The sequence below is a fragment of the Dermacentor silvarum genome, chromosome 2 (genome assembly GCF_013339745.2).
Source record: "Dermacentor silvarum isolate Dsil-2018 chromosome 2, BIME_Dsil_1.4, whole genome shotgun sequence".
Taxonomy (NCBI): Eukaryota; Metazoa; Arthropoda; class Arachnida; order Ixodida; family Ixodidae; genus Dermacentor; species Dermacentor silvarum.
The window spans coordinates 55,076,583-55,088,734 of NC_051155.1; the positions used below are offsets into that span (position 1 = coordinate 55,076,583).

The following is a 12,152-nucleotide window of genomic DNA, read 5'->3' on the forward strand; positions in this document are numbered from 1 at the left end:
GTTACTTTTCAGGAGGTGTGTTATACAATACCATGGTGCGTACACCGGTTGGAGAGGATCGTAAAGTAAACGTTACGCCTAATTCATGTTATCCTTTCACTGACCGCTGACAACCGCCGATGGTTTGCCGTCTGTTCTCATCCCGTGCATCATCGAGGGGCGACGCCTGCAACGCTGCTGCCGGCGTTCCTCATCGCGCCAGCATTATGGTGCGCCTGCTATCTGTTGGGGCGATGTTTCTGCCGCGAAGCAGCACTTGTCTCTCGTGCTGAGTTCGAGCCATGTCACCTCATTCAGTGCGCGTTCTTCTCCAATGACATTAACTTCTGCGTCTCGCAGGTGCTTGACCCTACAGTGGCCAGTGACATGAGTGCGGTGACATCGGAAGCTGCTGCCTCGCTTGAATCCCTGGTGGACGTTGCACGCAGAGAATTGGGAGAAACGCCTGCAATAAAACAGTCAACTCTGAATGATTTGCGTCAGCTTATTTCAGGTATACAGGAACAGTAATCAGCAGGCAACTGAGAATATGCTATACTGCCGTGTGTTGGCCACAAGGGTTGTTCTTACCGCAAAGGATTTATTGTGGTGACAGATGTATAAACGCGTTGTTTAGGAACGCAAGACCTAAACCAACACACCAGCAGCACAGAGTTCCCTGCATCAATTACAAGAATGAACTCTGGTACTATCGTCTACAGGACATGCTAATATGGCGGTTCATCCAGCCGGTCATGGATAGTGCATGGGTTTGCCTAAACATTGTTCTTTCAAACGGCTTTGTGACTTTCTAAATTGAGTTTTTTAAGCAAATTATTTTGTTATATATTCTGGAATTCACAATGATTATGCATGTCTGCAGAACCTCGTTGCATTCAAGCGTTGAGAAGAAACAGAATTTCTTGGAAATTAGCAGTGTAAACCGTGAATAATACCGGTACAAGAACCTGTGAAATCGCAAGATGAAGATGATTTGACGCCATTACGTGCTACCTATTAGTCTCAACTGTAGTTGAGCGATCGTAGTTCCAGAGTTTTGAGTAGTAATGTTTGCTAGACGATCTATGACTAGCAGGTATTCAGCTAAACTATCTCCTGGCGTGCCTCCAAAGAAGTTCTCCTGTCATTTACTGGCTTCACTTAAAGAAACTACAAAAAGTGGTTAAGATAACGTTTCAGTGGATATGTTGGCATGTTTAGGTTACTGGCGACGAAGGACTAGATGTTCTCGCTAATGAAGCAATTTCAAGGCAGCCGACATTGAAAGTTCATGTGACTGGCCTACTTACTAATAAAGGGACAAATCGTTTCCCCTTTCGTTCGCTATAGAAACCGCCGCATCAGCCCAGTGTTGTAAAGGGACTTAGCCGCACGGAAGCCACATCCCTATACAGAATAAGAACAGATTGGCCTACACTGCTGCATGGATGTTTAAAGTCAGCGTGCTTCTCCATATTGCACTGAGGTTGAGGAAGTGGGCGATATAAAGCATTTCGTCTGGTTCTGCAATCGCTTCTGTCCTGAAAGGAGGAGGCTTCTATACAGAACACGAGTGTTTTCTCACGAACGTACAGAACTGTCAGTCTTCCCGGAAGGACCGCGGATAGTGCTCAAGGAGGTGTCGCGCATTCTTGTCAGATTCCTGCGAGAGGCTGGAGCGATCGACTCATGGGGGCATATTTGAGGTGGAAAGAGACGCTCAGGCCGGCGATGTCTGCTAGGCTAACCCCACCCGTAACATCATCATCACCACCACTTACCACCACTCAACCACCACCAACAAAACCAACTGTTTTTGCAACGATTCCGCTTATAACGAAACTGTACACGCACACACGCCAAATGAATTTGAGCTTGCTGAATAATTTACCGTGCAGATGAATTTTAACGTGATCAGATTAACGTGCAGTCAAAGTATGGTGCATTTGCAGTTTTTGCATTCCGCCCTCCATCGGAGTGTGGCCGCCGCGGCTGGGAATTGAACCGGGGACTTCGTTCTCTGCAGCGCAACGCCGTAGCCTTTAAATCACAAGAGTGCTTTCTTTTTCTTTTTTTTTTCTGTCCTCCGCATTAGGCATATGGTCGGTACTTCCATCGGAGTTTCAGCGATGGACGGTTTGCTGGTGGACTCGTATTGACGTGTTCATAACATTTGAAAAATGCCTTCATGTCAACTATCTCAGTTGGGTCTTCTTTATATGGTATAATGGAAGTGGTATTTTCGAATTGTGGCGCATATGCCGAAACAGTTATTCAGATCTTCTGAGAGATTTTTGAGGGTGAATTCTCTCACTATCTCGTTAATATTGTCAGCTGAGAATTCGCCTGGGAGATCTATCAGTTGTGAAGAAACAATTATATAGTTAGCAGTGCTACTGTCAGCATCTTGTTTTAAAGAGACGCTAAGTAGAAAAATAGTATTAACTGTAATAATGAAATACGCTTCTCAAACATTAAAAACGCCATTCTTACCTCAAGAGGGAGCTTGGCAAGCCAGGAAAGACGTAAAGACGAAGCATCAGTGGCGACGCCATCTCGAAATTCCCGCGCTAGCTTACCGCGACGTCACAAATTTTTTACGGTGTCTGCTCAAGTATGAGTTACTTTTTAACCGGTAAGTAGGGGCTAGTATACGGAACACAGGGTCACCGAAAAAACTTTATTTCTTCGTAATTACCACGCATAAACTAAAATTGGCGAGTACATTCGAAAGTTCCTAATGCCAAGTTTGGGCTACAGTCCTGAATTTCAAGTTGCGTTCGACGGCGGTTGGAAAAGTCGCCTTTATCGCGCAATCCCTGGTCCGTGTACTTTTGCTCACGGGTGTACATTTGAATCAGTGATTCCACACTGACTTACCGCCTCTGGAGTTCCCACGCGAAAATATAAGTAAAATGGAACTTTGACCTTCACTTTGTCTTATAACATTCAACGTTTACAGCGAAACTGACCAAAATGTAGTTTTGAAAGAATATTGTTTCTCTTTAGTGTCCGTTTAAGTCACGTGCTAAAAACATCACGGTTAGACTTCTCGTACAAAGCAAAGCCATCTCTAGCCCTAGTCGCAATACTAAGCTCTTTTCTGGGGTGTACTTTCTGACCTCTTGTTTTCCTCGCATCTCTATTCCAACAAGGGGAACCGTCGTTGTGCTGCCCCACGGATGATGCCTTTCTGGTCAAGTTTCTGCGAGCCCGTAAGTACGACACGCAGTCCTCTTTCACGAACGTCAAGAAATACTTCAGGGTTCGAACGGACCATCCGGAACTGTTTAAAGACCTAACTCCAAGCCGCATCCTTTTCGACGTCGTTTGCCGCAAAAATCGGCTGTTGACGGTGTCCCACCACAAAGATCCAATAGGAAGAGCAGTTGTGCTGCTCAAGATCGGTAAGCACAATGAAGTCACTATGCGCTGCCCTTTGGTGAATGAGTTTATCCTTTAAAACTCACGTCTGAACGAAGCAAAGGAGTGCACTGCATAAACGTATAAAGTTTGTCTCATTTCACCTAACGTAAGCCAAGTTTTCAATAAAGACCTATATCCAGTGCGTACGAGGACAACTCCGTACTGCTCGTAGCCGTGTAACAAAACTGCGGCCATCTTGCAGTGTTATAAGTTTGAGTTCTTCAAAAGTGTTGCATTTTGCCGGCACCCGGCGCCTGTCTACAAGAAAACGCCTATTGGGGCGGAAAGAAAATTTATCTTACTGGCCGTGCTAGCACCTAACTCACTTTGTAATTGAGAGCCCGACGCGCTAATAACAATGCCAAGAATAATTAGGATCTGCGCTTTCTTCCTCCAAAATCGTTAACGGTTCGCGAATACTGTTAGGAAACGTAAAATAATGCACAGGTCACGAAGAAAAGAAAAAACCGCCGTCGCACTCTCTCCATCGGAGAAGCGAGCCTAGGAAGGCAGGTAGACTGGTTTCGTCACCTGCTGTTAAAGGGACACTAAAGAGAAACAGGAAGTTCAGCTGGAATAAAAGAGGGACCTTCAGGAAGGCATGCCGTTTTTGTTGGGTGCAAAAATATGAGTTATTAGCGGAGAAATTCGTAAACAAAGACCAAATATCCCTTCCTCAATTTCTCTCACCCTAGATTTGGCGCTGAAGCAGTGTCGTCACAGATTGCATTGCTCTCAGCGAATCAGAATGCGCCATGATACGTCACCGCTTGCGTAAACGGCCGAGGCGCTGGGCTGGATGCATCATGGCTGCATGCATGGTCGCTGCGTTTGCGTTCGCCGCGATGGATACCGTAGCTGCCGCTGAACCTTGCAACGAAGAGCTCGCCAGGAAAGCAGGACTGCATTTCAGCGATATTCAGTGAAACGGAGCGCGAAATGATCCTCTGTGCTCGAGCGGTAGGTGTTTCCGCGTGCGATGGCGGTGAGCCGCCGGCCGCGCCGGCGGAATGCAGAGCTTCGTTTTCGTCGATGGGAGGCGAAGCGTCCGGTCCGCCAGGCGACGATGTTCCCGACAGAACAAGCGTAGAAAGTTGTGCACGTACTCGGTATGGTTATTTCGTGGCTTTATTTAATGACATTCAGCACTCACCGAGCCGCCAGTTTGCTGCTGCAGGGGCACCGGTAGGAGGTTTGATGAAGGCCGCATTGAGGGAACAGCTGCTCGAGAAAGGACTGGCCTCTGGGGCACGCCAAGATACTTTCCGAGGGCAAGTTTATACACATAATCCGAGGGCGAGAAATGCAGAGAGCACACCATCGGTTTCTCTGGCTCTTTTGCCGTTTTATCATCGGCAGAGCACTGAGCCATTGCGAACGCCGGGGAGCCGGGGCTCTCCGAGCGACGCCACATGAAAGGACACAATCGAGTCAACACTGCCGCTGCCCCTGATCAAGCGCCTTGGGCCATTTATACAGCCCTCAACACTACACATACGAGGCATTTTCTGGCTGTTTCCCGCGAAGTCAACGTTTTTCGAGCCACGCAACACGCAACCAAACACCGTAGAGTGGAACAGGCGCGCGCGACGATGCATTGACCAAAAACGAAACTACGAAACTATCACGGCCGCATGTATCACCATGCCATTTTTTCTTATTTATTTAATTTTGTGCTAAACTTGTACTTCCTCGCTTGAAACGGTTTAAAAAGTTGGAAAATGCTGTTTATGTACGTTTAAGGTGTATTTTATTTTGCATTTTAATAACAGCGATAAATCGCTCTCGACCAATCGCGACCGGCCTGCGTTTGTAATCTCCGACGTCACATCAAGTAGTGCGGGAATTTCGAAGGGGCGTCAGCACCTATTCTTCAGTTTTTCGCTATTTTCTCGCTTATTAAACATCTGTTTGCAGTAAGAATGGTATGGCTGTGATCGTGAAAGGATAATCTACCATTTAAGCTCAACTTCCGGTTCCTCTTTAGTGTCCCTTTAAGGAAACAAACGAGCAACCGAACGCAGCAGTGCATGTGTCCGCCGGCGGTCACCGACGTCCATTCAAATGTCTGTAATTAAAATATTTTATCACATTTTCTCGTTGTAGAAAACGAAAAAAGAGCTACTCATAGAATGGTTACAACTACCCAACGCGAGCGTTGAAGAGACGTCGCGAACATGCACAGCAAGCACCGCAGCATCGAAGCACAAAGGGAGCGAACGCGGTCGCTACATTGATCTCGATGGTGCAACGCTTGGTGTGCCACAGGGCAAGCGCATATTGCTACACACGCAAGGAAGAGACGCCGCGAACACGCACAGCGAACCCCGCGGCGTCGAAGCACAAAGGGCGCGAACGCGGTCGCTACATTGATCTCGATGGTGCAACGCTTGGTGTGTCACAGGGCAAGCGCATATTGCTACGCACGCAAGGAAGACACGCCGCGAACACGCACAGCGATCTCCGCGGCGTCGAAGCACAAAGGGCGCGAACGCGGTCGCTACATTGATCTCGATGGTGCAACGCTTGGTGTGCCACAGGGCAAGCGCATATTGCTACACACGCAAGGAAGAGACGCCGCGAACACGCACAGCGAACCCCGCGGCGTCGAAGCACAAAGGGCGCGAACGCGGTCGCTACATTGATCTCGATGGTGCAACGCTTGGTGTGCCACAGGGCAAGCGCATATTGCTACACACGCAAGGAAGACACGCCGCGAACACGCACAGCGATCTCCGCGGCGTCGAAGCACAAAGGGCGCGAACGCAGTCGCTACATTGATCTCGATGGTGCAACGCTTGGTGTGCAACAGGGCAAGCACATGTTGCTACACACGCAAGGAAGACACACCGCGAACACGCACAGCGAGCCCCGCGGCGTCGAAACACAAAGGGCGCGAACGTGGTCGCTACATTGATCTCGATGGTGCAACGCTTGGTGTGCCACAGGGCAAGCGCATATTGCTACACACGCAAGGAAGAGACGCCGCGAACACGCACAGCGAACCCCGCGGCGTCGAAGCACAAAGGGCGCGAACGCGGTCGCTACATTGATCTCGATGGTGCAACGCTTGGTGTGCCACAGGGCAAGCGCATATTGCTACACACGCAAGGAAGACACGCCGCGAACACGCACAGCGATCTCCGCGGCGTCGAAACACAAAGGGCGCGAACGCAGTCGCTACATTGATCTCGATGGTGCAACGCTTGGTGTGCAACAGGGTAAGCACATGTTGCTACACACGCAAGGAAGACACGCCGCGAACACGCACAGCGAACCCCGCGGCGTCGAAACACAAAGGGCGCGAACGCGGTCGCTACATTGATCTCGATGGTGCAACGCTTGGTGTGCCACAGGGCAAGCGCATATTGCTACACACGCAAGGAAGAGACGCCGCGAACACGCACAGCGAACCCCGCGGCGTCGAAGCACAAAGGGCGCGAACGCGGTCGCTACATTGATCTCGATGGTGCAACGCTTGGTGTGCCACAGGGCAAGCGCATATTGCTACACACGCAAGGAAGACACGCCGCGAACACGCACAGCGATCTCCGCGGCGTCGAAGCACAAAGGGCGCGAACGCGGTCGCTACATTGATCTCGATGGTGCAACGCTTGGTGTGCCACAGGGCAAGCGCATATTGCTACACACGTAAGGAAGACACGCCGCGAACACGCACAGCGAACCCCGCGGCGTCGAAGCACAAAGGGCGCGAACGCGGTCGCTACATTGATCTCGATGGTGCAACGCTTGGTGTGCCACAGGGCAAGCGCATATTGCTACACATGCAAGGAAGAGACGCCGCGAGCACGCACAGCGAACCCCGCGGCGTCGAAGCACAAAGGGCGCGTACGCGGTCGCTACATTGATCTCTATGGTGCAACGCTTGGTGTGCCACAGGGCAAGCGCATATTGCTACACACGCAAGGAAGAGACGCCGCGAACATGCACAGCGAACCCCGCGGCGTCGAAGCACAAAGGGCGCGAACGGGCCGCTACATTGATCTCTACGGTGCAACGCTTGGTGTGCCACAGGGCAAGCGCATATTGCTACACACGCAAGGAAGAGACGCCGCGAACATGCACAGCGAACCCCGCGGCGTCGAAGCACAAAGGGCGCGAACGCGGTCGCTACATTGATCTCTATGGTGCAACGCTTGGTGTGCCACAGGGCAAACGCATATTGCTACACACGCAAGGAAGAGACGCCGCGAACATGCACAGCGAACCCCGCGGCGTCGAAGCACAAAGGGCGCGAACGGGCCGCTACATTGATCTCTACGGTGCAACGCTTGGTGTGCCACAGGGCAAGCGCATATTGCTACACACGCAAGGAAGAGACGCCGCGAACATGCACAGCGAACCCCGCGGCGTCGAAGCACAAAGGGCGCGAACGGGCCGCTACATTGATCTCTACGGTGCAACGCTTGGTGTGCCACAGGGCAAGCGCATATTGCTACACACGCAAGGAAGAGACGCCGCGAACATGCACAGCGAACCCCGCGGCGTCGAAGCACAAAGGGCGCGAACGCGGCCGCTACATTGATCTCTACGGTGCAACGCTTGGTGTGCCACAGGGCAAGCGCATATTGCTACACACGCAAGGAAGACACGCCGCGAACACGCACAGCGATCTCCGCGGCGTCGAAGCACAAAGGGCGCGAACGGGCCGCTACATTGATCTCTACGGTGCAACGCTTGGTGCGCCACAGGGCAAGCGCATATTGCTACACACGCAAGGAAGAGACGCCGCGAACATGCACAGCGAACCCCGCGGCGTCGAAGCACAAAGGGTGCGAACGGGCCGCTACATTGATCTCTACGGTGCAACGCTTGGTGCGCCACAGGGCAAGCGCATATTGCTACACACGCAAGGAAGAGACGCCGCGAACATGCACAGCGAACCCCGCGGCGTCGAAGCACAAAGGGCGCGAACGCGGTCGCTACATTGATCTCTATGGTGCAACGCTTGGTGTGCCACAGGGCAAACGCATATTGCTGCACACGCAAGGAAGAGACGCCGCAAACATGCACAGCGAACCCGCGGCGTCGAAGCACAAAGGGCGCGAACGGGCCGCTACATTGATCTCTACGGTGCAACGCTTGGTGTGCCACAGGGCAAGCGCATATTGCTACACACGCAAGGAAGAGACGCCGCGAACATGCACAGCGAACCCCGCGGCGTCGAAGCACAAAGGGCGCGAACGGGCCGCTACATTGATCTCTACGGTGCAACGCTTGGTGTGCCACAGGGCAAGCGCATATTGCTACACACGCAAGGAAGAGACGCCGCGAACATGCACAGCGAACCCCGCGGCGTCGAAGCACAAAGGGCGCGAACGGGCCGCTACATTGATCTCTACGGTGCAACGCTTGGTGTGCCACAGGGCAAGCGCATATTGCTACACACGCAAGGAAGAGACGCCGCGAACATGCACAGCGAACCCCGCGGCGTCGAAGCACAAAGGGCGCGAACGGGCCGCTACATTGATCTCTACGGTGCAACGCTTGGTGTGCCACAGGGCAAGCGCATATTGCTACACACGCAAGGAAGAGACGCCGCGAACATGCACAGCGAACCCCGCGGCGTCGAAGCACAAAGGGCGCGAACGGGCCGCTACATTGATCTCTACGGTGCAACGCTTGGTGTGCCACAGGGCAAGCGCATATTGCTACACACGCAAGGAAGACACGCCGCGAACACGCACAGCGATCTCCGCGGCGTCGAAGCACAAAGGGCGCGAACGGGCCGCTACATTGATCTCTACGGTGCAACGCTTGGTGTGCCACAGGGCAAGCGCATATTGCTACACACGCAAGGAAGAGACGCCGCGAACATGCACAGCGAACCCCGCGGCGTCGAAGCACAAAGGGCGCGAACGGGCCGCTACATTGATCTCTACGGTGCAACGCTTGGTGTGCCACAGGGCAAGCGCATATTGCTACACACGCAAGGAAGAGACGCCGCGAACATGCACAGCGAACCCCGCGGCGTCGAAGCACAAACGAAAAGGGCGCGAACGCCGCGATTCTCTTTTCCACCTCCAGGCGCCTTACTCATCGGGCGCTCGCTTCCCTCGCGGCGACAAACGTAATTTAGTACAGTCTGTGAAAATGGATGTACAGCGATGTTGGTGCGGACTTTAGACAAGTACCACCACCTGGCTGAGAATGAGGCAGCCCTGGCAATGTACAAACGGCTCCTGCCTTCACTCAAGGAAGAGGTTGTACAGCTGCGGGCTGAGGGACAAGCACGTGTGGATTAGCCGAGACGTCTTACTCAACTGCCGTTAGACGACGTCACACAAGCGCCACCACCACAAGAGATGAACGTCACGCGCGCACGCACGTGTGCGGAAGTGCAGCGTACATCATCATTCTTCTAGGCCGTCCGCCAGGCGCAAGTGCCTTATTGAAGTAAATTGATGTCTAAAAGTAAATTGCATCAGAAAATGCGTAAAGTACGACTTACACACAAGCTGCAGACATGATACCTTCGAAAGTCAAACTAGCAATCCTCGCCCTGAGCGACGTTTTTGTAGCGTTAGCTATAGTGCCTAGTATATTCTAGGCACTATACGTTAGCTACACTGGCCTAGCCAAGCCCGTTTCGCGCGGCACATCAAGAGCCGTGCTGCGCATGCGCAAGGGTCAGTGATGTCACACGGCATGCGCACCGGAGCCACCGGAGCCGGCACCTCTCGCGCACTCCGCCGCCGCCGCGCGCGGATCACCGGCGCCGGTCTGCGCATTCCAGAGGAGTGACGTCGTAGCCGTGGTAGACGCACTGGCGCCGGCGCGCGCTCGCTGTGCAGTCGCCGTCTGACACTGCGCTGGAGCCGCTGCGCTTCTGACTGGCGTTTGCCAGTGTGGTATAGCCATGGAGAAGGAGAGCGCAAATGCTGCTCAACAGCGCAGAAGAACGGAGAAGCTTGACTCATAAGAATAATCTTATCTTAAGAATAATCTTAAGAATAAGCTAAGAATAATCAGCTGAACCTTTGCTAACGCTACGTATATCCTGGCATAGCCGAGCTAAGCCACTGCAACTTTTTCTAACAGTTTTCCCAAGAAACCACAATATCGAAGATGTGACCCTCGAGCGAGAAGAATAAAGCTGTTGAAGAAGCGCTTCCCTGTAGTCATTCCGATAACACACAGCGTGATTTTAGCCTCTCACTAGTGAGGCAAGGCGAAAACTTCGCCGATAGAATGTATTCAACATTTCTGCACGAAGAAACTACCAGCACTTCAACATGGGAGCGAAATAACGCATAAAATATATCCAGAAACATGAACTGCGTGACAGCTGGTCTGACGATTTAGCGGGCCGCATCAAACCAACAAGATCAGTCCTTGCAAGCCTCACCAGCTTTAACATACAACACGATGATGCACTCGTGCAGTCATGCACCCTAGCTAGTGCAACACGGTAAAGAAGCGGCAAATGGTAGAAGCGGCAAGCGGGACTCAACCTAAGCAAAATGCCATTAATCCGCATGCTGCACTGCGGCAAAAAAAGAAGAAACATGGATAGGCCGTGATTAATTTTGTAGCTTACCTGTGTAAACATTATCGAGTGCAAGAACACCGATATGGCAAAAGAAAGCACGAGAACAAGACATTTCCGGCTGAACGGCTTGCTGCCGCTCTTGCGGCCTCAGGGGCATCAAGGTCACCGGCAAGTGTTTGTAGGTATTTGAGCACCCCACCGCACAATGAACAATTTTTTGGGCATGTCTTGAAGCTTTGGTCACCGCACACATGGAAGGGCGTTGCTTATTTTGCTCCACGAACGTGAATCGAACAGAGAGCAGAGAAGCACGAACAACGCAGTGTCAACGACGACGCAGAAACCTACGGCGGACGAATGCCTCCTTTCCCGAGCTCATTTCGCAAGGCAGACACAAGTGGCGCTTCCAACAGCGCGCGATTGGTCCTCGTGACTGAGTAGACGACGCTAAGACGCGGAGAGACATTCGGCATAGGGGCATGTGCATCACACCACCATGTTCCTTGTTGGCTGACGCTGTAATATAGCTTAATTAAGCAACCCCTGTTACGGGCCGGGATTCGGGGGTACCTGCAACAGCGTCCGCTTGGAGCTCGAACCAGGTTGACCATCGGAGAGGGTCCGGCAGGGAAGACGAGGCGACGCAAACACAAGTAATAGAAGTTTAATACATGGTTACGGGTGAGCGGTGTGCTCCAAAGGAAAGTACAAGAAAAGTTCAGCGTGCATGCACCTGCACGCTAGCGCAAAGCAAAAGTGTTCTCCACGTGGCTGCTGGCTGGCTTTACTGTGCCCTCCACCATCCGGACAATCTCCCCCTCTCTTCTCTGCCACTGCAGGACATGGGGCAAACCAGAAGTAGAGATGGTGAGTTACCTTAGCGGGGTGAACGTCCTCAGCTGGGGAGGAAGGGTTTAGGGCGGCACGATCGTTTCGTCTCTGACCCTCGCGACTGACACGTCTATTTATGTTGACGAGCGAGATCGTTAGGCACGCCGATTACCATGCGTTTGGACGTGGTCAGAGCATGGCTGCTCGAAGTGAATCAGAATCGACTACACGTGGTCTGGGCATCGCTGCTCTAAGAGAATCGTAATACTCCCCAGTGTCACATCCTGAAAAAGGAGGGCGTTGTAGTATTGATTTCTCAAGTCTGCCTTGGAAAACCGGGTCTAAGGCCACCTACCGCACCATTTGTCTGCGGTTGTAAGAGAGTAAGAGAGTACAGTGTAAG

At 52.2% G+C, this 12,152-nt stretch overlaps 1 long non-coding RNA gene across 1 annotated transcript in view; it reads left to right on the forward strand.

Moving 5' to 3' along the window:
* The first annotated feature begins 259 nt into the window (after positions 1-259).
* The window catches only part of LOC125943005 (uncharacterized), a 29,682-nt gene continuing 17,789 nt past the window's right edge, over positions 260-12,152 (forward strand). The window contains exons 1-2 of the long non-coding RNA XR_007465484.1: positions 260-493; positions 3,135-3,386. This is a non-coding gene — a long non-coding RNA (uncharacterized LOC125943005). The remainder of the gene's footprint in view (positions 494-3,134; positions 3,387-12,152) is intronic.